Source organism: Terrapene carolina, unplaced genomic scaffold, assembly GCF_002925995.2.
Source record: "Terrapene carolina triunguis isolate 2854851 unplaced genomic scaffold, T_m_triunguis-2.0 Scaffold242, whole genome shotgun sequence".
Lineage (NCBI taxonomy): Eukaryota > Metazoa > Chordata > Testudines > Emydidae > Terrapene > Terrapene triunguis.
The window spans coordinates 8,300,547-8,327,940 of record NW_020664593.1 but is presented as its reverse complement, the minus strand read 5'-3'; positions in this window follow the sequence as shown (position 1 = coordinate 8,327,940).

Sequence of the window (27,394 nt, the reverse complement as noted above, 5' to 3'; positions counted from 1 at the left end):
TTGAAATGTATGGTGGGATGTTTGGGTAGAAGGTGATAAAGAATTGCAGGATGATAATATAAATGCCTACAAAGATAATGCATTTTGGATTGCACAAGAAAGACTTAGTATCTCCCATCCTATGCCCCTTCAATATCGATTGGTCAGGGTTTGAAAAGAACACAAGGTCGCTGACAAAAATCATCATCATCATCACCACCACCACCACCACCGGAGGGAAAAAGTACTGCACGTTGCTAACTGAAGAGAAATTTGGGAATAAGATTTGGCTCAGTATCCTATCTGTATAAATCGGGCCAACAACTACTCTCAAAAAAGATGTCCAGAGCCTACCACGGTGAGAACCGTCATCAGATGCAAGGAAGCCAGAGCAAATCTTCATTGACAGGTGCTGACATAAAGCTAGTTCAGGAATGGAGGATGATCAATGAGCAGAGTAAATACAGATGAACTGACAAATGCTTGTCTGGAAAGGTATAATATTCTGCCACCTTCTACTCCTAACATTTCCTTGCTTGTGTTTCTAGTTTTGTAGCAATAAGTCATATGCATTAACAAACCTCTCTTAAAGAAGGTTTTAAATCTCTTGTTGTTGATCTTACTATCTCACTATAGTCTTCACCTTGGACTTGACAAATTACAGAAGTTGGTAATAAGACAAAGGTGTGACACTTGATAGCCCTTTTTAACTGCTTCCTTGGCAAGTGCTGTATGCCATGCATCCTCCAAATCCTTTGTTGCTAGATGTACCTACACTGCACGTAGCATACAGTGGCCCATCACAGTGCTCTGTTGGGTAGTTCAAAATCAACTACCTGAGACAAGACTAAGCAGCCAGGACAGTTCTGCAGTGGTGGCAGATGATGGCTCCTGCTGGGCATCTAACAGCTTAGAACTTTGAGAGTTCCTCACATATTTGCAAACGAGCATGCAGATTGAGGAGCTGAAATTCATTAGGATGGGGATTTTTGGAAAAGTAGCATTATTTTAATCAAAGTCTATCCATCTTTATTAAAGACAAAATAGGGCAAAACACATACACTCTAATACAAACAGCCTAGTCATAACCCTTCTTTCCCTATCTCATGCTAATAAGAAGCAGTTTGTGAATGAGGGGGCATATGAGAATGTTAACACACAGGAGTGTACTACTCACTAAAAAGACCTTGTGACGAAGTAGGATTAATGAAATATTATAGAAAATTCACATGTATGCCTCAGTTTCTTCTATATTTAGCATGGCTACCCAGTGGGGGGAAAGGGACTAAGATTGCTCTCAGGGCAGGCTGGGAGACATAAGTGCGTATGTCACCTAGCTGTGTGAGTACGAGTGGGTCATTAAAAAGGACTGGCCAAGGCTGACCCCATATCAATGGAAAATCCAAGAAGACAATGCAAGAACCAATCAACAGGACATTGGCACCAACCAACAACCCAGAGGGAGATGGATTTCCCTGCCTCTCAGCAGGGAAGCTGAGACCCCAGCTCGAGAATAAAGGAGTGAAGGTGGGAGGATAGAGTGTTGACTTCTGGAGGAAGCGAGGCTCCTGGACTCTCACCGGGAAACTGATCAAGGAGATCAGACTGAGAAAGACACAGAGCCTGAACACGGGGTTCATCTACAGCTTGACTGGGGCTCTGAGCTAATCAGAATGGACGATACTTTAACCTTCATTTCTCTGTGCTAACCTAAGGACTTGCTATACTATGTTCCAGGTGATTTATAATCCCTACTGTTTTGACAACACTGCCTAAGTGTCACTGTAAATACTTGGTGACTTGCATTAATCCCTGAAGAGTGTACAAGGAGTCTATAACTGTTGGACTCGTTGAACAGAGCTCACATTATGAAGCAGGAGTGCTGAAGCAAAGGTTCAGTCTTAGGAGGCAGTGAGGCCGCATGGCCTACCCTGGAGGAAGAGTGAGCCCCTTTGGGGTCTGGCACACTGAAGGGGTTCCTCCTAGAGACTGTTCCAAAGCTAGGGGTGTAGCACGAATCCGGTAGATCCATGACAAAGCTATATACTAACATCCACCCACTGCAAATAATGTTTATTGAACTTCTTAAATACATATGCACTTCAATGTTTCCAAGGGGCTGGTCTCCTTACAGAGCCTTTCACTGTACAGACTCCATCTGAACACCTGCAGTGACAACAGTAACACAGCCTGGCCTGTTAAACATGGCTCACTTCAGCCTTGTATTAAAAAAAGCCGCTCTATGAGATCAGTTCCAGTGCTCCAAACTCCTTAACACCATGCGTGTTCGATTGTTCTGTTTGCGTGTTGGGCTGATTTAAGGCAGTGCCATTGATTTGTCTCAGGGTATAAGGATACATAATGGACATTCAAAGAGACATTTCATGGCCTATAGTTGTGTGGCACCTGTAGAGTGAAGTAATATTAGCTCTCTCATATTGTTTGCATTGCAGCAGTTAAGAATTTCCAGCAATGAAAAAATGCCTGCAAACTTGCCTCATTGGAGGTTGGGACTGGAGGCCTGTACGCTTCATAAGAAAGATTCACCCTTGTCTAAAAAGACCCAAGCAATCTGTATTTGCACATGAATTAATTTCATGAGTTTTAAGAGAAAATCATGCTCCATGTTTTTATTTGACTGTTTTCCAGAACTTTTTCTCCCCCGCCCATGATTTTGTTTAAATTTGCTTTTCACTTTCATCTGCCATCTGCCGGCCAAAGAGAAGTCTCTAATGCTGTAGCGTACATGCCAGTGCTCCAGCAGCACCACAAAACGTATCACTCACTGTCAGTCCCACTGGCTGAATTATAGAGAAGAATGAACACGGGCCTCTGAAGAAACTTTGCATTCCACCTTCCAGACATGTGCAGGTTTTACAATGGAAGTCAGACAGTTGTTGTGTTACATCATCTCTATGTAAAAGGAATCAGTATATGAAAATGCAACACATATCATCATGTGCTTAGTAAACACACAACTCGTGACTTCCATGTACAGTGCAGCACAGCTATTATTACTGGCTTACAACATGTCCTAACCTAACAGAAGAGGTCTTACAAATATCTGCCTTTTGTGACTTTAAAAACAGTGGTATAGGATCAAAATGAATTTGGTAACTTCCTATGCTTCCAGTATGTACAGTAGGCTGGTATGCATGAAGCAGTCACGAAATGCACCAACATGCGTGCTCAACAAGGTCAAAGGCTATTCAACTATAGAACTAAAAGGTATCACATATATTGTCTTGGAAACTGATATTACATGTTTACAGTTCCAAAATTAAACACTGCAGGTAAAAACCTGGCCCCACTGAAGTCAATGGGGAGTTTTGCCATTGATTTCAATGGGGCCAGAATTTCACCCTGCACCGACAGATAAAAGACCCAAAACCACAGATCTCAGAACGTTATCAGGCACTCCACACTGACTTACTTTCCCTCACTGACCAATCACAAAAGCAGTGGCTAATAAACTCTGAAGGGACTCTATGCTGAAGAAAAAATGTGACTTGAGTTTTTAAGATGATAAAAGATATAATGAGAGTAGACACACTCTTTGAATTTATGCAAACGCCACAGGACTTAAAGACACAATTAAAAGGAGTTTACAATAATATTTTTCATTTCTATACTACTTCCCATCCAAGAATTTCAACATTCCTGACATTCAAGAATTAAGCCTGTGAGGGAGCCAACCATCATTACCCCCATTTTCAAGATGCAGAAATCAATGCACAGGGAAGTTGAGCGACATGGCTCAGACCATACAGCAAGTCACGGTGGTGTTGGGATGAGAAAAGACGGTTACTCACCGTTGTAACTGTTGTTCTTCGAGATGTGTTGCTCATATCCATTCCAAACCCGCCCCCCTTCCCCACTGTCGGAGTAGCCGGCAAGAAGGAACTGAGGGGGCGCTGGGTCGGCTGGGGTATATATCCAGCGCCATGAAGGCGCCACTCCAGGGGGCTCCACAGCCAACCCACCGGGGGTTGCTAGGGTAAAAATCTTCTGACGATCGTGCACGCGGCGCGCGCACACCTAACTGGAATGGATATGAGCAACACATCTCGAAGAACAACAGTTACAACGGTGAGTAACCGTCTTTTCTTCTTCGAGTGCTTGCTCATATCCATTCCAGTTAGGTGACTCCCAAGCCCCACCTAGGTGGCGGGGTCGGAGTGAGACATTGCTGTGTGCAGAACCGCTGATCCGAAAGCAGCATCGTCTCTGGATTGTTGCACCAGCGCATAGTGAGTAGCAAATGTGTGGACCGATGACCACACTGCAGCTCTACAAATGTCTTGGATCGGGACTTGAGCCAGGAAGGCAGTCGAGGAGGCCTGGGCCCTCGTGGAATGAGCGGTGAGGCGTGGCGTCGGTACACCGGCCAGGTCGTAGCAAGCACGAATACAGGACGTGATCCAAGAGGACAGGCACTGTGAAGAGACCGGTGAGCCTTTCATCCGGTCGGCCACCGCAACGAAGAGTTGCGTCGTCTTCCTAAATGGCTTTGTACGGTCAATATAGAAAGCCAGGGCCCTGCGTACGTCCAAAGAGTGTAAACGCTGGTCTCGACGAGTAGCGTGTGGTTTCGGATGGAAGACCGGTAGGAATATATCCTGGTTCACGTGAAAAGGTGAAACTACCTTGGGAAGAAAGGCAGGATGGGGGCGAAGCTGCACCTTGTCCTTATGGAACACCGTGTAAGGGGGCTCGGACGTCAGCGCCCTGAGTTCCGAGACGCGCCGTGCTGATGTGATGGCCACGAGGAAGGCTGTCTTCCAGGATAAGTACAGGAGTGAGCAGGTCGCCAAAGGTTCAAACGGAGGCCCTGTGAGCCTGGACAGGACGAGGTTGAGGTCCCATGTCGGAACCGGCTGCCGTTGCTGTGGGTATAGCCGGTCTAAGCCCTTGAGGAATCTAACGACCATCGGGTTAGAGAAGACCGAGGACGTGAGTTCTCCTGGATGGAAAGCGGAAATAGCGGCTAGGTGAACCTTGATTGAGGATGTCGCCAAGCCTTGCTGTCTTAGGGACAGGAGGTATTCCAGTATGAAGGGGATAGGTGCCTGCGAGGGAGACGTAGCTCGTTGCTCACACCAACAGGAGAACCGCTTCCACTTGGCTAGATAAGTGGTCCGTGTAGAGGGTTTCCTACTTCCCAGCAGAACCTGCTGGACGGCCTGCGAGCACTGCTGCTCTGTTCGACTCAACCATGGAGCATCCATGCCGTGAGGTGGAGTGACTGTAGGTCGGGGTGACACAACCGGCCGTGGTCCTGGGAGATGAGGTCTCGACTCAAGGGGAGCGTGATCGGCGTTCGTACTGAAAGCTCCAGCAGTGTGGTGTACCAGTGCTGCCTCGGCCAAGCGGGAGCGACTAGAATTACCCGTGCATGGTCCCTGCGGATCTTGAGCAGTACCCTGTGGACCAGTGGAAATGGAGGGAAAGCGTAGAACAGGTGGTCCTTCCATGTTAGAAGGAAGGCGTCTGACCGAGAGCCTGGGGCTCGCCCGTGTAGGGAGCAGAATGCCTGGCACTTCCTGTTGGCCCGAGATGCGAAGAGGTCGACCTGGGGAAATCCCCACCTCTGGAAGACGGAATAGATGACGTCCGGACGAATTGACCACTCGTGCGTCTGGAAGGACCTGCTGAGACGGTCCGCCAGCGTATTCTGGACTCCAGGAAGGAACGATGCCGTGAGATGTATCGAGTGGGCGATGCAGAAGTCCCACAGGCGAATGGCCTCTTGGCATAGGAGCGATGAGTGGGCTCCGCCTTGCTTGTTGATGTAAAACATGGCCGTGGTGTTGTCGGTGAGAACCAACACGCAACGGCCCTGTAGGAAGTTGAGGAATGCCTGACAGGCTAGGCGCACCGCCATCAGCTCCCGGACGTTGATGTGCAGGGCTAGTTGGGACGCCGACCACAGGCCCCGAGGTGAGCACCCCATCCTAGAGATGAAGCGTCCGTGACTAGGTGGAGGGAGGGTTGTGGGGCGTGAAAGGGCACTCCTGCACAGACCGCCGTGCGATCCGTCCACCAGGTGAGGGAGGTCAAGACCGAGGCCGGAACCGTGACCACCATGTTCAGGTCGTCTCGATGAGGACGGTAAACCAATGACACCCAAGCCTGCAGTGGGTGAAGTCGTAGCCTGGCGTGCCTGGTTACGTAGGTGCACGAGGCCATATGGCCCAAGAGGGCAAGGCATGTTCTTATGGTGGTGATTGGAAAAGCCCTGAGTCCTTGAATGACGCTTGAGATGGTATGAAAGCGGCTGTCTGGCAGGATGGCTCGGGCACGTCTGGAGTCCAGGACTGCTCCAATGAACTCTATTCTCTGAGTTGGTACTAGAGTGGACTTCTCTCTGTTGAGTAGAATGCCCAGCTCGCGGAAAGTGTGTGTCACTATGTGGACATGAGCCTGAACTTGGTCCCTGGTGCGGCCGCGTACCAGCCAGTCGTCCAAGTACGGGAACAGCTGTATCCCTTGTCGACGAAGGAAGGCCGCGACGACTGCCAGACACTTTGTGAACACTCTGGGAGCCGAGGACAAGCCGAAGGGAAGGACTGCAAATTGGTAGTGCACCTTGTTTACTACAAATCGCAGGAAGCGCCTGTGAGGCGGATAAATCGCTATGTGGAAATAAGCGTCCTTCATGTCGAGGGCGGCGAACCAGTCTCCAGGATCCAGTGAAGGGATGATGGTCCCCAATGATACCATGCGGAACTTCAACTTTACTATGAATTTGTTGAGTCCACGCAAGTCTAAGATGGGCTGTAGACCCCCTTTCGACTTGGGGATCAGGAAGTAGCGGGAATAAAACCCCCTGCCCCTTAGCTCCGATGGAACCTCCTCTATGGCCCCCATAGCAAGGAGCTCAAAAACCTCCTGTGTAAGGAGTTGCTCGTGAGAAGGGTCCCTGAAGAGGGACGGGGAGGGGGAGTGGGGGGGGGGGCGAGGAAAACTGGAGGGCGTATCCCCTCTCCACCGTGCGAAGGACCCAACGGTCCGAGGTTATAAGGGACCAAGCACGGTGGAAACGGGAGAGGCGATCCCGGAATGGGGGAGGTGGATCCTGGGTACCGGTCGTGGTGCCGTCCTCGACCGCACCTTCAAAAGTTTTGCCTAGGCCCTGAAGGTGCCCTAGGCTGGACCTGGTTCTGACCAAGTTGAGGGCCGGACGACCTCCGCCTGCCGCCTCGACCCCGCCTCCTGGCAAAGTCCTGTCTTGGACGAGGCGGGGGAGGGTAGAATCTCTGCGGCTGCGGCCTGAAGGGTCTGCGCAGAGGCCCTGGGACATGCATCCCCAGGGAGCGCATCATTGTTCGTGAGTCCTTCAGGTTCTGGAGCCTCGCGTCAGTTTTGTCCGAAAAGAGGCCCTGGCCCTCAAATGGCAGATCCTGCAGGGTCTGCTGCAGCTCAGGTGGCAAGCCTGACACCTGGAGCCAGGAGAGTCGCCGCATGGCTATCCCCGAAGCCAGGGTCCTAGCGGCCGAGTCAGCAATATCGAGGGAGGCTTGCAAGGAGGTACGTGCCACCCGCATACCCTCCTCCACCAAAGCCCCAAACTCTTCCCTCGATTCCTGGGGAACCAGCTCCTTGAATTTCCCCATTGAGGACCATGAATTGAAACTGTAACGGCTCAGGAGCGCCTGCTGATTGGCCGCTCGAAGCTGGAGCCCTCCCGCAGAATAGACCTTGCGTCCGAACAAATCGAAGCGCTTAGCGTCCTTCGATTTGGGCGCAGCAGCCTGTTGGCCATGGCGCTCCCGTGCATTAACCGATGAGACCACCAGTGAGCACGGCTGGGGATGGGTATATAAGTACTCATGGTCCTTTGAGGGCACAAAGTACTTCCGCTCCACTCCTCTGGCCGTGGGTGGAATAGAGGCCGGGGTTTGCCAGATGGTGGTGGCATTGGTCTGTATGGTTCGGATAAGGGGTAACGCCACCCTAGAGGGGGTATCCGCCGAGAGGATGTTAACAATCGGGTCATGAACCTCCACAATCTCCTCCACCTGGAGGTCCATATTGAGTGCCACCCGGCGCAACAGGTCCTGGTGAGCCCGAAGGTCTATAGGAGGCGGACCCATGGCGGATGTACCCGATACAGCCTCATCGGGGGAGGAGGAGGAGGATCCCCCCGGTGGCAAGGGGTCCAAGGGCGGATCCTGTTCCAGGTGCTCCTGGAGCTGGACATCCCCTGCCCCTGGGTCCAGGGCCTCCGCCGGTGTGGGCACTGGCGCCTCCATGCCACCTGGCGGAGGGCGGGAGATGGTAGACTCCGGGGCCCTGGGCTCGGAGCGTGCCGAGCGGGACGCAGGTGGTGGGGCCCCTTGTGCCTGGTGGTAGGTCCACGGTGTCCAGAAGGACCAATGCGCAAGTCCCTGCGTAGGGTCCTCGGCCGTCTCCAGCAAATGGCCAGCATCCGCATCCGATGATCGGGACGCCGACCTAGACGGCCACGGTGGTGGCGAGTGCACTGTCGCCGGCACCGGATGGCATGGTGCCGATCGGTGCCGGTCGTAGGGCGATCTGTCCCTGCGCGGTGCCGGTGAGCGGTACCGGGATCTGGATCGGGAACGGTGCCGGTAGTCTCGCCGGTGCCGAGATCCAGATCTGGAGCGGGACGACGACCGCGACGAGGCCCAGTACCGGGAGCGGCCCCTCGAGCCCGAGCGGCGCTCGTACCGGTGCCGGGAGCTCCGCCTCGAGCCCGATCGGTGCCGGTCGTCGCGACGGTGCCGAGATGTGGAACGGCGTCGCGAAGGAGATCTCTGCCGCGAGTACGACCGGTGCCGAGGTGATATTCGGCGCCGGGACTCCGAGCGGCGTCGGAACCTGCTCCGGGATCTGGAACGGTGCCGCGAGTCCGGAGCTGGAGACGGCGGGTGCAGCATGGCAGGCTTGTCCCTGGACTGCACCTGGCGCGGAGCTACTGGTGCCGGAAGGTGTGATGGCCCCGGCTCCGTGAAGGCGATCAGGTCTTGCGCCGTTGCGAATGTCTCCGGGGTGGACGGGAGACAAGGTTCCACCACCAGCCTAGGTGGTGAAACAGTCCGCACCGGACTCGACGGCCTCGGTGCCGGAGTCGACGGTGTGGCCGCCTGCTTCTGGCGGTCCAACGGCGGACGCGGCTCTACCCCCGGCACCAGGGGAGCCGGCGTCTTCGGCGCGGCTGTGTCCTGGGCCTTGCGGGCCTTCTTATGGCCCGGAGAGAGGGATCGACGCCGAGTCCCCTGAGGCGGGCGCGGTGCCGACGTCGGCCGGTGCCTAGGTGGCTTGTCCGCCGCACCGGTCGGAGCCGCCGGAGCGCTGCGCACCGAGGCGCTCGGTGCCGGGGCTGGGCGCGCCGAGGGAGGATCCGGGCTCAGCGCCGCCTCCATCAGGAGCTGCCGAAGCCTGAAGTCCCGCTCCTTCCTTGTCCTAGGCTTGAAGGCCTTGCAGATTGGGCACTTATCTGCTGGATGGGCTTCCCCAAGGCACTTCAAGCAGGAGCTGTGCGGGTCGCTTGTTGGCATAGGCTTCCCGCAGGACGCGCACGGCTTAAAGCCAGGAGCCTTGGGCATGGGCCCGGCTGTGCGCCGGGGGGAAAAGGGGGGAAGACACCCCCTAAACCCCCGCTAACAATTTACAACTATACGAAAACTAAACAACTAACTATCTAAGAACTTTAATAACTATATACAACTATCTATACTAATGCAATGAGAAAGCTAGGGATAGTGAAGAGCAGCTATGCTGCGGTTCACTGTTCCAACGACCGTCAGGGGCGGTAAGAAGGAACTGAGGGGGCGCTGGGTCGGCTGGGGTATATATCCAGCGCCATGAAGGCGCCACTCCAGGGGGCTCCACAGCCGACCCACCGGGGGTTGCTAGGGTAAAAATCTTCCGACGATCGTGCACGCAGCACGCGCACACCTAACTGGAATGGATATGAGCAAGCACTCGAAGAAGAACACAGGATTCCTTGGCTCCTTGTCTTCTGTCCATTACACCACACTGACTCTTATTGCTTAATAGCCACATTTCTATTATGTCTAACTAAGAAATTCAACAGCGATATCAAGTAAAGGTCCATGCCAACACTTGCCCATCTAGTAGTCAGATTCTCTTCCACTCTTTATTGATCTTGGCTAATAAAGTGGTTGTAACACCTTGGACGCTCATCAGCTCCACTGTGTGTCTAAAGGAGATTTTCTGGAAGTTTCAGAAAAGAAGACACTGATACAAGCATAAGTAGAAACAGGCTACTGTGTATTCAGTCTTTCTGGGCTGAACCAGTATGAGCATAAATAGGGTTTAAAGCAATCTCAAAGAAATGCCAGGCTTACCATTATGAGGATGGGGATGTCAATAGTTCATAATATTTTGAGATTTGGACAATTTGTTCAAATCTACTGATAAAATACTGACTTCCTTTGAGTAGGGCAGATAGGGATGTTTATACTAGATAACGTAGAGCGGATACAAAGATGAAATGGTCTGAATTTGCCAATCAGGTAGTGCTGTGTGACTGAATCAGTTGCTAAGATGATGCTGAGGGTAGACCCAGACCGGGCATGCAGCAAAGACTAATGTGATTGTTAGCCCCAGTAGACAAATGACAGAACTGCCAACCTCAAGAGATCAGAACCAACAATAATAAAAAAAATATATATGAATTATATGAGAGATTTCAAACCTAAAATGTAAACCCGCCCACCCAACAAACCAAAACAAAAAATACACTGTTCTCAGGCTATGAGCCCTTGTGCTCCACATGGCATCACTGCAAAAAGATCCTGAAAAGAACAAGAAATGTAGAGAAAAATACCCTGTGGTGAGGAATGTCTGTGCTTCTCTCCTTGTTTGCCAGTCAAGAAAGCACCGATTCACAATTAATCCCTGCCTCACTTCCCTGCCCCTCACCAATGACAAACTCACCTTAGAGCTCTCTAATTCTTTTCTTGGCTAAGTATGCAACTCCAAGCAACCCAGCCTTGATCACAGGCACAAATGAAGAAAAATCAGCCAAGAGTTTGCCATGATCAGTGCCTGTCACATAACACAAGCAACCTGCTAAGGAGCTGCTATGTGCTCTCTCAAAGTCACAGCTGCCAGCAACAACTGAGCAAGTGCAGCCTAGCTTTTCACAGGATTCCTGCCTGTTGCCCAGGAACCACACAAAGCATTGGAGATTTTAAACAGGTGCAAAGAGTGCTTTTCTCCCATGCCTTGTCCTCTAGTGCATCAGACTGCACAGTATCAGTAATGGCTACACAAGATGAACTAAACAGCAGAAAATTAAGTTTTAAAATTGGATCAGAGCCCATATTGATAAGCTACACTTTTATAGCAATGAGAACAATGGACTGCACTAAAGTGGTGTGCACATGATGCTAAACAAAGGGTCAGTCAGGATTGCCATTGTGAAGACTTTGTATGCAGTGTTGTAGCTGTGTTGGTCTCAAGATATTAGAGAGACAAGGTGGGTGAGGTAATATCTTCGACTGGACCAACTTCTGTTGGTGACAGAGACAAGCTTTCAAGCTCACACAAAGCTCTTCTTCAGGTCTACAAAGACTTGTTTTTTTCAGGAATTTATGACTACATTACAATTTCTGTTGGACTGAATAATTCTTCTAAATTTGTCTACATTTTAATCCAAGAAAGGATTTTTTAAATTTGAAAAGACACCACTCTGGAACATTGTATGACCACCAAAATAAATGAGAACTGTATATTTTTAAGCAGAATTTTTAAAAATGAGTATGTGTAGGAATTTTGTTTTTATTTTATGTAGGTGTGTATAATGTTAAACTGTAAGTGTACAGTATGCATAGTGTGTATAATTTATATATACAGTATATATATAGTGTGTATGTAATTATATAATATTATATAATTATATACCCACACTATATATACACTGTATATGTGCAGACACCTGTTTAACATAGTAATCTTTTAAATATACAGTTCCTGTGCATGGGTGGTATGCAACAGACAGACTGAAAAAATTATTTCAGGACTGAAAATCCATGAGGCAAATATTTTTTAAAAGCAGATTTTGTCAGGAGAGACTGTAATGGCTCCAGAATGGTTTATTTTGTCAATATCATCCACATCACATTAAGGTCATCTGAGTGTATTCTGAGTCACATTCCGATGTCATTACTTAGGCAAATTCCTGTTGATCTGAGCAGGAGTCTTGTCTGAGCAAGGATCTAGGAGAAACTGATTAGGGACTTCATGATTGGCTCTGTTACATTATGATTAACTGGGGGCTACTGTCCATTTGGGATGCTTTGTAAGCCTACTCACCCCAGTAAGTAAAGTCAAGCCTGGAGCAAGACTCTCAATGTTTCTCCAAGATTGCTATCATACTGACATAAACATCAAGGCTGCTGTCGAAAATGGAACTACTCTGTTAGATTTTGCTTTCTCGAATTCTGCTTTCCAGTTGGATGGAAGGCTGCAAGGGCTGAAGGGTTCTCTTGTACAGAAGCCAACAAAAACAAAGGTAAACTTAGAATTTTCATTAACTGTAAATTACAAGAGCAAACAGAAATAAGGATTGATGTGAGCAAGAGGGAATGCTAAAGCCTTACCAAATGTAATGCATAATGCCTCAACCCAAACATATTTTGGGATGACTGCCAGGAAGATGGGTATAAATGTGGGAGGCTTAGCAGAGCACAGTTTGAGCTAAAATGTGTAAAGTTTTCATTTGTTCTAAGGAAACATTCATCTCTATGTAAAAACAGGGCCCTATTAAAAACGAAATTCTGCAACTAAACTAAATCTTCCTGGGCAAAGCAACTGTTCCTGAACTAACCATATACGTAATTTTCAAGATTGTTTATGGTGGCATCTAAGTTTATTATTGTGTGTGACACGGCCATAGCTTAGTTTGGCAGCGGAACACTGCAACTCTCTTGTCCCCTGGAAGAGCACCTCATCTATAGATGGTTTAATGCTCTAATGATGGTGAAAGTTCTAGTCACATAATGATGAAAATAGCGTTAGTCATTCAGTCAATCCAACCACAGTTGTATTCCTCCAGTAGGTACAAATTGGTCTGGTCCACAGGCTAGCATCCCCACAGTCAATTTTGGACCCAAACGTCTTCATGTGCAGCCTCCTCTCTGTGTCCCTCACTTTCATGTACCACTTCAGTTTACATTTGTTGTTTGTCAGCATACAACCTTGCTTACCATCAAAGCTCTTAAGCAAAAACTCCTAAAAGTAGAGGATGCAGCAACCTGAACTGCTAGACAGGTTCTATAATGTCAAGTATCCTCCCGAAGGGCAATCAATTATGGGATTTATGTAAGAAATCTAAGTATCCTGTGTGGTAGAAGAGGTGGGGTGGAAGAGGCATCATGAACAACTCCCACAATCCTCTTTTCCAGCAGCAACAACAGAGACCTTATGGAGTAGCTATCTAGATCTTCTAAGAATGCACTGATACTACATTGGTTAGGCAGTATGACAGGCATTGAGCCATGGCTGTGATTGTAGATAAACTGCAGTGGGAGTGTATGAGATAAGAGTAGCATGGCCTGATTAACCAAAACATTTTTACATCAAAAGTAGTGCATAACCTGTGACCATAGTTCATCTTCCATCAGATAAATGAAAGGCAACTCCTGTGGAAACCAAAAAGCTAAAGAAAAAAAATGTAGGTGGCACTGTTTGCAATAAAATCACTATGAGCTTCCAATGCAGGCTCATTCTTTGCCTTCTGCTTCCAAGCTGCTCTCCTCGTTAGAGAATCATCCACTTCTCTAGGCAAGGAAGACATCTGCACCACAATTTATTCTCTTTCAGGGCATATACACAGTAATAAGGTCCGCAAAAGCAGTTTGACTAGAGACCACTTCAACTTTTGTGATCTGGTTATTTCAAAGAGGCAATATAATGGATTAACAGGTTACACTTCCTGTTGGACTTCTGCAACTCAAGATTTGTCTGGGGACTTTGATTTTCCCTAATCTGTATTCAGCTTTTTTAAAAAAAGGCAAACTCCCAAAACCCTTGGTCTCTGAAGACAGGAAAGTTCATAGGGCACCCCAATGAAATCCTGAGATTCAGGAATCCTCTAGAAGAGTTTCACAAAAGGGTTTGCAATCCCTCATTTGGCAGGTTACCAGGACCCTCCAGTACTTCTCTCCTCCTGCTAAGAGATGATGACAACAAAGATGTCTCCCCCTGTGCTGAGGAGGGCAAATCTGAAAGAATTCTGGCGCTGTGCAATATTTGGTTCAGTCCAGCTGGTAGAGATTAAAATTACCAAAGTAATCCTGACCATATACATACACAGTGCTACTAGTCACCAGAAGGAGATCTTAGTCTCCATCCCTAGGATAGACTTGATAGTCTCTTCCTGTATTAAAATTTGTCTTCATTTTCTCTGGAGAATGGCTCCTTTGATGCTATCACTGGCAAGAGAACTGGAAGAGCAGTTCCAGTTATGTGCTAATGCAGGTCAGCTGGAAGTGATTATTCTTCTTTGAATCCAAGGTTGCCATTGACTGAATGGCAGACAAAGACACTTCTAAAGTTGTTCAAGGAAAACAGATAGAAGTTCACCCACTGTGTGATAGCATTTAATGGCATCAACAATTCCAGGGGCTCTCTCTGAACACTCAATAAGCATCCATAGGCAGCATGGTATCAGCCGAATACCAGCAGTTTGGCTACAACTCTGGAGGCACCTTTTCCTTTTTTAAAATGAGACGGTCAGCTGTAATTTAGGGGGGAGAGAGCCTCAACGTGGTTCTGACAGCAGTCAAGGGAAAGCTACTGTTTTCCCCAGTAGTTTCTCAAAATAGAGTAGTGGGTCTGGTGCCAGACCACAGAGGGTGCCATTGACACTCCACTCCACAGTAAAAGCTACCATACATTTTAAAAGAGCATCAATTATATATTCAGCCCCAGCAGGGCTATAACCCAACTTTAGATCTGTTATAGACTGTCCCTTCTTACTCAAGTTATGGTTATAAAAGACATTATTCCATAAAGAAAATCATCAAAATATTTCCTAGATATTCAAAAACCTATAGGGTACTCTATCCAGATCTAAGCAAACATGGAGACTTTTGAAGAGCATCTATGGTACCATGCAAGCCATCACTCTTCTGTTTTGGATTAATACACTTTCACTCTATAGCAACGCCAAGCTGTTCCTTCAAGTGCATTGTATCGCTTTTTGCTCACACATAATTATTTATAACCCAAGGCATTTATCTCCTACTAACCTTATGTTCTGGTCCAATATACAGAAAATATTACTTGAAAAATTAAGATACCTATGTGAGCAATCTCCACCCAATCAGTGCCAGCCTCAAAATTGAGCAACCATAGTGGCCACCTTGGGCACCAACTTCTAAGGGTGCTAAATCAATAGCCAGGGTGTGGGTGCCATATTGCATGGCCACCTGGCCTTTTTTTTTAATACACTGCTCAGGGCGCAGAAACATTTTGTGCTCTGAGAAGCGGAACACCTAGAACCACCTTTGAGCACAATATTTTAGAAGACAAATTCTGTCCTCTGTTTTTTGCATACAACCCCAATGAAGTCAAGAGACTTATAATTACAGTCCAAACCATTTTTCTTCAAACTGAGTCACAGATGTACTTTACTGTCTTTTATGTAGAAAATCAGTGGACCAGTGAATAGACCCTGAACTTGGGATCGGTAGACACGAATGCTATTCCTCACTCAGTGACTAAATTATTGTATAACCCTGACTAAGTCACTTATATGCTCTGTGCCTCAGTTTCACCACCTATACAATGAAGATACTGATACTTGTCCTTTGTAAAGCACTTTGAGACCCTCAGATTAAAAAACAGAAATAAGTATTATTATTATTATGCTGAAACTTCTAAAACACACTGGTATTTCTGAAAGAAGATGTAGATTATATTATGCGTGATTAAATTTTGCTAGAAAAGTTTCTAGCTATAGTGCTCTTAATGGAATTTATACCTTTCTTATAACTATGCTGAAATTGTCTGTATATATTATGCCTATTTTCAACCAAATTAATTATTTATGGTTATTATAGCTATGATATGAGGATATGATGACACTGTACGATGTTAATATAGGATTTTACATTTTGTGAGAATTTTGGGCTTGATCCAATTCATATTTAAATAAATAGGAATCTTCCCATTGACTTCAATGGAAGTTGGATTGGGCCCTACCTTATTTTCTCACAGGCAATGATTCTTCAGCTAAGGTATCATTTAATTTTATGAAGCGTGCGATAATTAGGGAACTAAAACAATAGCAGAACATTGTGTTCTGCTTCCCCCACCCTCTTCTCACCATTATTTGAAAATTATGGCATTTGATACTGAGAACAAAGAGGAGTCACTACAGTATATAAATTCCTGTGAGATACAGGAAAGTTTATAGTGATAAAGACTGACTGTCAGTCAATGCATCCTTTGGTACTTCTAAAAAACCTGAGCTTATATTTTATATCTGGAGATGGTTTAAAGGCTAATTTATTTATATGTACCTTTCAGAGCACAAATGATCACATTTTGATGCTTTATTAGAAGTTTAAAGCAGACACAATTTGCATCCACTGCAACCTATTAGTCAACTGAGTAGCTTTTGAATTGTTCTTTGAGTACTTATCCCATTTAGATATACACTTTCTAGATATACATGGACATACTCCAAAATGGGCACTACCTACACACCACAATTCAAAGTCCATACATGTATGAGTTATCTACGTAAGAAAAAGCATGTAATATTTTTTATTATAGAAAAAGGATATTTTCCCCAGCCTTGTATAACAAGAACAGCTCAAGAAATTTTCCCCAACCAATTTACATTTCAGATGTCACCAAGCATGGAAAATTTCAGCCCCAAAAGATTAATTTTTATGGAAGTCATGAGCAACCAAAAACATGGGGTCAGAACTGCTGGAGCTGTTTCACAAACTTAATGATAGCTTTTGCTATGTAGAAATGCTAAAATAATCACACTGATGGAAAAATCATTATAAGGCAGACACTTTTTCCACTAAGTTACTTAATTTTGGTTACAGTTGATAGGAATTTACAGGTGTTAACTAAGCTACAGGAGAGCTCCTCTCCAGGTTAAAAATTAGCTACATATTGTAATACAAAGGCAACAATGTACAAAACAAAGTTAGATACCCAGTTCTTATCAAGATTTATGTACATTCAAATTTTCATACAAATTAGACCTAACTTACTGGGAGTTATGTTTTAAGAACAAAAAGCAAAATTTCCCAACATATTAGTCATTATTTACTCATAAATAAGGCTTGTAGGTGGCATTTAAACGAATATGTCTGTAGTTAAAAAAAATAAAAGGATAAAGTTGCAATGTTTATTTTGAAGTGATATTCTAGATTCTCCATCAAAATCATCATTAAGATAGGCTCCAATTCAGCAAGGTACTTAATGGCATGAGAGTAACGTTGAGAAAGGAAATAAGTATTCCCACTGAAGTCATATGCTTAAAATTATGCACATGTAATCATCTTGCTGAATTACAGCCATAATGGCAGAACTTTTATTCCTCAAGTCATTACTCCAATTCTCAGTACATTTGCTGCCATACTGGATTTTGTAGCAGTATGTCCCTTTTTCTGTTGAACCTGGGCCAGATCTTCAGTTGGTATAATCTAACATAAACTCTGTTTAATTTAATGAAGCTATGCCAATTTATGCCTTCTGAGGAACTGACCCTGCCTTTGTGCTGCAGTGTAAAAAAATACTACAGTAATGGTTACTACTTTCATCATGTTCCCCGAGTCTCACAGTACCACTTCAAGGGCCACTAATGTCTTCTATCAATACACAATATCCCCAATAGTGTCAATAAGAGTTGCAAGCCCATTTTGAGGGCTGCATATAGGCTTAAATAGTTATTCAAATACATTACTCGCATGGATAGCAATGAGGGATCAACACAACAGATTTCACTCCTCAGGTCCATCCTACCTGGCTTAAAAACACAACAGTCATTAACCAAAGTACATGCAGTAACTGTGCTATTTTCTTAAGCCACTGTATCACAATCACAGTGTACTGGTAAATGTTATGTTTTTAATGGCAGCCACTCTACCAAAGGTTAATTGCATGACAACTGCATACTAACCAGTCTCTGAGGTTCCAGTTGAGGTACTGTACTTAGTACTGAAGTGTCAAGACATAAAAATACCTTGCACCAGCTATATATTGAGCTTTTAGAGCCATACATCGCTTTACGAAGATGGATAAGTAGTATCATTATTCCCACTTACACAAATGGGGAAACTTGGATATTGTAAGGAGAGGTGACTATTCCAAAACAGACACAGACAGTGATAGAACTAGGACCAGTCCCCAGGTTCTTTTATTTTCAGTTCCCTGCTCTTTCCACTGGACCTCATGGTCTGGAGTGTCATGCATTACATTTTAGTAGAATCCCAACAGCCAGCGGAATTAAATGATATAATATTTTATATCAATAAAATATTAAGTGCAGTAAAATGTTCATTAATTCACAAGTGGATTACTGCAGACTGGTGGGGGCATCCATTTGCCAGTTTATGTAGGGCAGTCCTGTGGGAGATGGGAAGAAAATGGTGGTGTTCTTTGGGGCATTAAGGTTATCTCAGCCCTCATCCATTTGAAGTCCCTACATTTCCCATCTTCCCTCCCGCACCTAATTATCTCTTCAACGTGTAGGTTATTTTGTTTTAAACACCTCGTACCCTCAGGACTCTCAACTTTGAGAGCTTGCTGAATGTTAAACAAGCATATTGAAATCTCTGTCTTTAAATGAGTAAAACAAAACTTCTAACATTTCACACAGAAAATACTTATTCTCCACCTACTCATTAGAATTTGCATGTTATACCATCATGCATATTCCTAATCAGCTTCCAAACGGAGAATCAAAAGGAAACGGACTCATTCTAGAAGTAAATGAACAACCAATGCCTTTATGGTGGCTTAAATGTATGGCCCCAAATGCATATAGTTTGCTATGGGTAAAATTTAACTACCTGGTAAGAACCAAAGGCCAAAACACAAGGAGTTAAAACCTGGCTCCATTGATTTTAATAGGAGTTTTGCTGGAGTAAAAACTTCAGAATTTGGCCACAAATGATCAGGGTCACCAAGGGAGAAATGAAGGAGGAATAACAACGAGAGGAAAAAAAACAACAATCAATTTAGTTTAGCAAAGAAAAGGTTAAGGGGATATCTTGATTATAGTCTATTATAGTCTATCTATACCTACATGGGGAACAAATATTTAATAATGGAATCTTAAATCTAGCAAAGAAAGGTATAATCAGGATCCAATGGCTGAAAGTTGAAGCTAGACAAATTCAAACTGGAAATAAGGCATGAAATTTTGAATGGTGAGAGTAATTAACCATTGGCACAATTTACCAATGGTTGTGGTGGATTTTCCATCACTGCCCATTTTTAAATCAAGATTGGATGTTTTTCTAAAAGATCTGTTCTGGTAATTATTTTATGAAGTTCTATGGCCTGTGTTACACAGGAGGACAGACTAAAAAAGAGTATCACAGTGGTCCCTTCTGGCCTTCAAATCTATGAATCTATGAGAAGGATGCATTAGAATAGATGACATGTGGGGGAAAGGATAAGAGTAAACAGGAAAATTTAGAGGGATGGATAGGAAAGACAACATTCCACAGAGCTATATTGGTTTCTTTAAATCTTTATTTATTAAAATGCTCTGACTCCAGGTGAAATTTCTTTGCTCAGTATTTAATAGTCTTTCATTTGTCATGAAACTAGGACCTTCAAATAGATAAATGGAGTGAAGAACTCTCTAGTTTGATGGTAGCTTTTGTAAGTGCATCTGTGCAATCTGGCTGAAATGGTATTTTATAACTTCTTACAATGCTACTCGGCTGGCATTCACAGCTGGTATCCAGCCCTACATTTCTCACTGCATCAGCTCACTGGTGGAGTGAGAGCTGTTTTTCTTCTTTTGCCAGCAATGGAAACACAATGGCATCTCTCTAAGACCCTGATTCAGGAAAGTACTTAAGCAGGCGATTTTAACTGTACAAATAGTCCCACTGAAGTCAATGGGAGTGTTCACATGCTTGAAGTTAGACACATGCTGAAGTACCTTCCTGAATCAGAGCCTAACATACAAAATCAGGACCCTGGTTATATCCACAGTATTTATAATAGGTTCTGCACTTAACATGCATACATAAATATTGGTAGGAGTAACAAACTGAAGGAGAAAGGGAAGAAAAAGGAACAAATACAGAAACTTGGGAGGAAAAGATTGAGAAGTTAGTTTGGAAGAGAACAAGCAACTTCAGCCTTCCAAATTTTACCTGATAGCATCACATGGAGGCCTATAATTTTTCCTGCCCTGCTATGTTGGTGTCCCAATATATGGGCTTTTGACCCAGGCAGCGACTGCTGGAGAGGGGCATTTTCTAGAAGTCGAAACACCTGGCAAACTGTTTCATCTCTCTCTCTCTCTCACCAGAGGATGGAAATCCTGTAGAGGCCCCAAGCTTACTAAGAAGAGTTCTTTATGCTAAGAAGAACATCCCGCAAAGACTGATCATTCTGGAGAAGAAAATAAAAACAATGAGAGACAAACTTGCTTTTTCAGACCTATGATAGGATTAGTGATCCACACATCCATGACATCATGCTGCTGTTTTATAATATTTAATGCTGACTGTAATGATAAAGAAAAAAGATAATAGTAAAAAAGTTGCAAAAATATTGAATGGCTATTGTAAAGTGATTTTTTCTCTGTACAAGTTTATTTTCCTCAGTGATCTGACATCTGTCAACCAGGGCAGCTATTCCTGGGATATCCCTAGAAAACAAAAATGATGGAAATAACTCCACAAAAGTGTTCTGTGAAATCACTCCTCCTTAATTCATTCAAGACCTCCTTCAACCTGGACAGCCACTGCTATGTGGTATCAAGCAACAGATGGAAGAAATCTCAGGGGAGGTACGAAACAGAGAAAAAAAGACCACACAGAATAAGATTTCAGAACTACAACCTATGGAACTGCACAGCAAAACACTGTATATCTTCTATAGGAGAGACCTTCCCCCTTGCAGTGATTTAGGGAAGAATATATGGAAGCCTATATGACTGCTCACCAAATTTCTGATGCAAAGTAGCCATATGGCTGATGAAGTTACCATGAAGCTGGATGTTTATTTATCAAGAGGAAGCCAAAGTGATGGTGGAGTGTATCCAATTTGTTAGCCTCTGATATTGTATCCCAAGGGAAGTATTGGAAGCCCCATTACTTGGGACATTAAAATTCAATGGGACAGCATATGAGAAAATGTTTCATAAAGAACAATTCTGGACTGGAAAAGTGTTGACTAAATCTTAAGATGACGGATGTGATCCATATTATAAAAAAAACATTTGAGAACCTTTTACATATTCAATTGAAAGTGCAAGAGGAATAAAGGGATGCAGAACTTAACTAACCCAACTGATATTTAACCAGATCGTTGGGGGTTTATGCCCTTAACTCTTGTGAAAAGTGCCATATATCTTTAATGGCCAAGACTTTGATTTCACATCCCATCCAGAGGGCATATATCTCTTCATTCTAATAGAGTTATAATCATTTTTCAAAAGCCAACTTAGTTTCAAAACCCAGCTCTTTTCATATTATTAACAAAGACTGAGAGAAAAGGAAATTTAGATCCAGAAATGTGTGACTGACTCATCCAGAGGGGGAAGGGCTGGGTACAACTGGCAGAAACATTGTATCTTCTGAGGTTATTTAGTCAGGAAATTTAGCAGACAACCAAGAAATCTCATTGATCAAATTAGATTTGTCCTTATTTTTTAAGTACACTTCCTAATTAAAAAAATAAGCATTACTTATTTTTATTTTAATGGATTATCTTTACCTAAATTTTAGAACAATGCATGAATGTGTTTAGCCATCCTTATTGCAGATGACTAGTGCAGTTTGTACAAATAAAATCAAATCACTTCAAGATAAAGTATATGGCAATGGAGGCACCAAGCTGGGAGAGGGAGGAGGTCACATATCTTTAAGATGCAAATTGGAAATGAAGCATTGCAGTAATGGAGTTCTGCTGATTTTGCTGAGAAGGTGCAAACCATTCTTTACATTTTTAGACCTGCTCGGGCTTGTTACTTTGTTTCATAATTTGTTTAACATGAATGCTCTCAGAAGCAATTAAGAGACAGCTGTTGAGCAGTGATGTGGTCTGGAGGAATGAACAAACCATTGGGAGTCAGGAAAGCCCTGAGCTCTAATCTCAGCTCTTTTGCTGATTTGCTGTGTGGCGTTGGGCACACCTCTTTGTGGCTCAGTTTCACCATCTCTAAAATGGGGATAACACCTAGCTCAAAGGGAATTGTTGGATTACTAAATGTTTGTTCAGTGCTTTGAACATGTAGGTGCTAAGCGTAAGTTCTAAAAGAAAAAACGGTACTCACCTTCTCGTAACTGTTGTTCTTCGAGATGTGTTGTTCATGTCCATTCCAATACCCACCCTCCTGCCCCTCTGTCGGAGTATCGGCAAGAAGGAACTGAGGGGGTGGGGGGGTCGGCTGGCCCCTATATACAGCGCCATGAAGGCGCCACTCCAGGGGGCGCCGAAGCCGACGCTGCTATAGTAAAATCTTCCGGCTGGCTTGCACGTGGCGCGCACACACCTGCTTGGAATGGACATGAACAACACATCTCGAAGAACAACAGTTACGAGAAGGTGAGTAACCGTTTTTTCTTCTTCGAGTGATTGTTCACGTCCATTCCAAGCAGGTGACTCACAAGCCCGAAGCTAGGCGGTGGGGTCGGAGGTCACTGCAGACTGGAGGACTGCGCGGCCAAAGGCAGCATCATCTCTGGCCTGGTGTGTGATGGCGTAGTGCGCCGTGAAGGTGTGGATTGAGGACCAGGTGGCCGCTCTACAAATTTCCTGCATCAGGACCTGGGCCAGGAACGCAGCGGAAGATGCCTGCGCTCTTGTGGAGTGGGCCGTGATAGGCGGGGCTGGTATATTGGCCCGACTGTAGCACTTCCGGATGCAGGTTCTGATCCAAGCCGAAATTCGCTGCAACGTGACCGGGAGGCCTTTCATCCTGTCAGCCACAGCGACGAAAAGTTGGGTTGACTTCCTGAAGGATCTTGTCCTTTCGATATAGAAAGCGAGAGCCCTGCGAACGTCGAGGGAATGCAGCCCATGCTCGGGCTTGTTACTTTTTAAGCAACTGATTTTTGGAAGTATCTGCCAGTGCTATTAAATGAGTTGGAGGAAACAAGCTTGACACAATCAAAGAAGATTCTCATTAATTGCTTTATCTATTGTACTCCATTGGATACTGGTTAAAAGTTCAGTACCACCTCCAGATGAATGGGAAAGGGATAGAAAGAAGATGGGAACTAATCTGTGTCTTCTTTTGGGTGCATTACATACAAAGGATAGCCATTTTTCCCTAAAAAAAAGTTTGGAGTTCTTCTCTAACCTCCTACTTGCTGGGTAGCTGAAACTGTCAGAACAAGAGAGTTATGTTTCTTAATTTTTTATATTTATGACAAAAATAAATTTTGTCTCTCTCTTCATCTGCCTGTTATGCTGGGTTTCTTTTAAAGAAAAATAAAACACTCACAACTGCTACTAACAGGCCAAATTTTGAAGTCCTTGCTTAGGACAAAATTCTGTCCTACCTGCTGATAGGGATGCAATGGTGCTGCATGGTGGTTGAAGCCCCCAGAAGGAGTAGTGGCTGAATCATATGGGTGCATGCTGGAGTCTATCTAGACATATTGTTATAGTCTATACTGTACAGGCTATGCAGTCCATTCACATAACCTTTCACAACCTCTTTACTCTCCCTTTTCTGTTCTTTTCCATGAAGCCTCCATTCCCCTCCACTGTGAGGGATGGAGGAGACGCAAAGAAGCAAAATAAATCTATTTGAAAGCTCACTAAAGAAGGAGAAGGAGTGTGTGGTGCCTCCAAAGGAAATTCCAAGTGAAAGCCCTTGTGTTGCAATTCTATCAGGTTGGGCCAGAAGGGGGAAAGGAAGCAGATGCTTTATGTGCTAGGAAGGGCCTATCTTATACCAGCCCAATAAATTGTTTTTTCTTGCTACATGTGTTTTTGGTGCAGGTCACATTGTTTGGTACACGCACTAAACATCACATCAATGGACAACACTGTGCTTTGCCACTTACATTTTCCTGACCATTTCACACCATTGTGTATGTCATTACAGAATGTGACCCTGTAAATCCTAAACATAATACACATCTCTCATGCACAATCTGAGGTGCTTCCTCAACACTTACTCTGTCTAAACTCCCACTGACCTTAATGGGAGTTATTACAAAGGACTTGAAGACTGAGACTAACATTTGTAAACATTATAGTCAGGTACACACAGCACTGCACAGTCAGTACAAGATTTACCAGAGCAGTAGTATACTGTTAATTGGACAGAATCATGTCTCATTGACTCTTTCAAGAATCCGGAGACCACACATTATGGCTCATATTTGGACTCCACCTCCATGTTTTCCTAGATAGATCTTCCTATGGGGAAACAGAAATTGTTGTGGGATCTGCTTCTGTTTAAAAAAATGCACAATGTCTGCAGAAGTGTAACTAATGATAACCTTCTCCCTCACCCTCCTTTGGAAGAAACCCTATAATAAGAGCTTCCCAAAATGTCAAATAAAACTTGTCCCATAACAGGTCTTCTTTGTTCATTTACCATGTCTCCTTTGATATGCACAAATAATAAAAGTTAATGAACTAAAAGGTAATATATAGTAGCAGTCAACACTAATTTTGCACAAATATGTCTGGATTAATAAAATGCCATTGTGATGATTATATCATAATGTCACAGCTGTTAAAACAACAGAGTACTCATACTTCCATTCCTGACCTGGCTCTGTCAACTAACCAGTTGGGATATGAATGACGGGTTTATACCCCCAATTATTCCCTGATGAGTTAGCTCAGAATAGTGTTTATACTGACATGACTGAACCTGAAGGTGGTCTAGACAGAGAGATATGGAAAACTAAGTGTTTTCATAAAGCAACATCAATGTGCATATATGTTTTCAGGTACAGAGTGCTCAACTGTATTAAGTAGTAACAATAGCGACACAGTAAAATCTAGTAAGGCTTAATCCTGCAGGACATAATTACCTGAGTAATCCTTAATAACGTGAGTCATCCCAAGTGAAGACCTTACTAAATAACGGTTGTGAAGGGCAGAGAATTATGAAGTTTTTATCATCTCCATTCAACAGATGGGGAAACTCAGGCACACAGAGGTGAAGTGACTTAACCAAAGTAATACACAATGCACAAGTGAAAGATTCAGAAATAAAACCCCATGAATCCTAGCTTATTTTCTCATCCTTTGGACACAAGAACATCCTTCCTTTGACAATATATTTTCATAGGTAAATGCAAACTCATCATCTGAAGATTTGTTATATTTTTATCATTATCTCAACATACTACACCTCTACCCCGCTATAACGCAGTCGTGGGGAGAGAAAAATCCCTACCGCATTATAGCTGAAACTCCGTTATAACGGGGTAGGGGTTGCAGGGCTCCGGCAGTGATTTAAAGAGCTCTGGGCTCCAGCTGCTGTGGGGAGCCCCAGGCCCTTTAAATCGCCAGTGGAAGCCCGCTGCCCCAGCCCCGGGGTAGGGGTGGCAGGGCTCCAGCAGTGATTTAAAGGGCCCGGTGCTCCCCACAGCAGCCAGAGCCCCGGACCCTTTAAAGCGCCAGGGAGCCCCACTGCTGCAGCCCCGGGGTAGCGGCGGCAGGGCTCCGGCGGTGATTTAAAGAGCTCTGGGCTACAGCCACTGCGGGGAGCCCCGGACCTTTTAAAGCGCCACCCAAGCCCCTCTGCCGCAGCCCCAGGGTAGCGGCGGCAGGGCTCCAGCGGTGATTTAAAGGGCCTGGGGCTCCCCGCAGCAGCCGGAGCCCCGGACCCTTTAAAGCGCCGCCGGAGCCCCGCTGCTACCGCGCTATACGTGAACCCGTGTTATATCAGGTCACGTTATATCTGGGTAGAGGTGTATTTCTTGATTGTATTGAAGAAGATGCTTATTAAACCATACCACAAGACCATCTTTGGAATCTTTAGGTTTGTCAGTTGCACGAAAAAACAACCCTTTTTCAGGACAAAAGATCAGCTAGTACATCTACAATGGTCACAATTCATTCCCAGGAGAAAAAATGTGGTGATAAGTTCTGAGAAAAAAAAGAAAACACTTGTGCACTCTTCAGGTTGTGCCCCAGCAACAACCCCAAAAGTGGTGTTCATTTAAATCACGCAGAAACAGCTATGCACGAGAGACTGGACTCTGCAGACTCTATCAGTGAGAAGTCAAGGATTTATCATACTTGCCCTGCTAATTAGCCAGAGTGCCATTGTGCTTCCACTAGCATCACTCAACTTTCTTTTTTAATTTGGTCTTTTTTCTGCAATGAATTTACATATTTCTCAGTCTCTCATCCCCTACTATGTTTTATTTATGATACAGACCTTCCTGATGGTAACTTTAATATGAAGGAGGTAGTAATTAGTGTCCATATCTGCTAGGTTAATCCCTTTCCCACACTGTCTGCAGAGAAGTTTAAGGTAAGTAACAGTTTACAGTCTATATTAGGCTTAATTATGCTTGATGAGAGTTACTGTCTCTCCTTACTAACTACACCTAAGTCTGTAGCTGTAGCTAGATAAGTTTGCTTCCCAACCTCATTCTGAAATGCTAATAGTGCCACTGTGCACTATATGTACGGTGCTTTAGTCCATAAAACTACTTCAGGAGAGCCAAGCAACTGAGGTACCTGTTTCAACACAGATGCCCTGGAACCAGTGCAGGTTTAAAACACTGTCATCTTTTTGTGAGGAGCAAGTTTCATTGTCCAGCTCTTTAATGTATGCAGCACATTGAAAAAAAGAAAAAAATTATCCCCAAAAAGCTTCTCCTCCCAGTCTGTATAGCTGGTTTCCAGGAATGTCTCCTGTATAAGTTATTACCTCCTTTCAGTTCATCTAAATTCTAGTTCAATAAAACTGTGCTAACACTTAACACCTCTAAGGGAAATTAAAAAAATGTTTAAGACTTACTCTACTGTTCATCCACCATGGGTAGGCATCATGTGTAACTAAAATAGCTTTAGAGACAGGTTATAACTGCACCAAAATGCCTTAAGATCTTTTCAGATTAGAAATGGTCTCTAGCAAAATCCCAGATCCAAACACACTCAAGCTTTGGATGTTAATAACTAGGGTCTGCATCACAATGCTGTGGTTTGAGCCTGTGTTCCCTTAAGAGAAAAGTATGGATTTGGGGGTTGTTCCTTTATACTCTGCAATTTCACA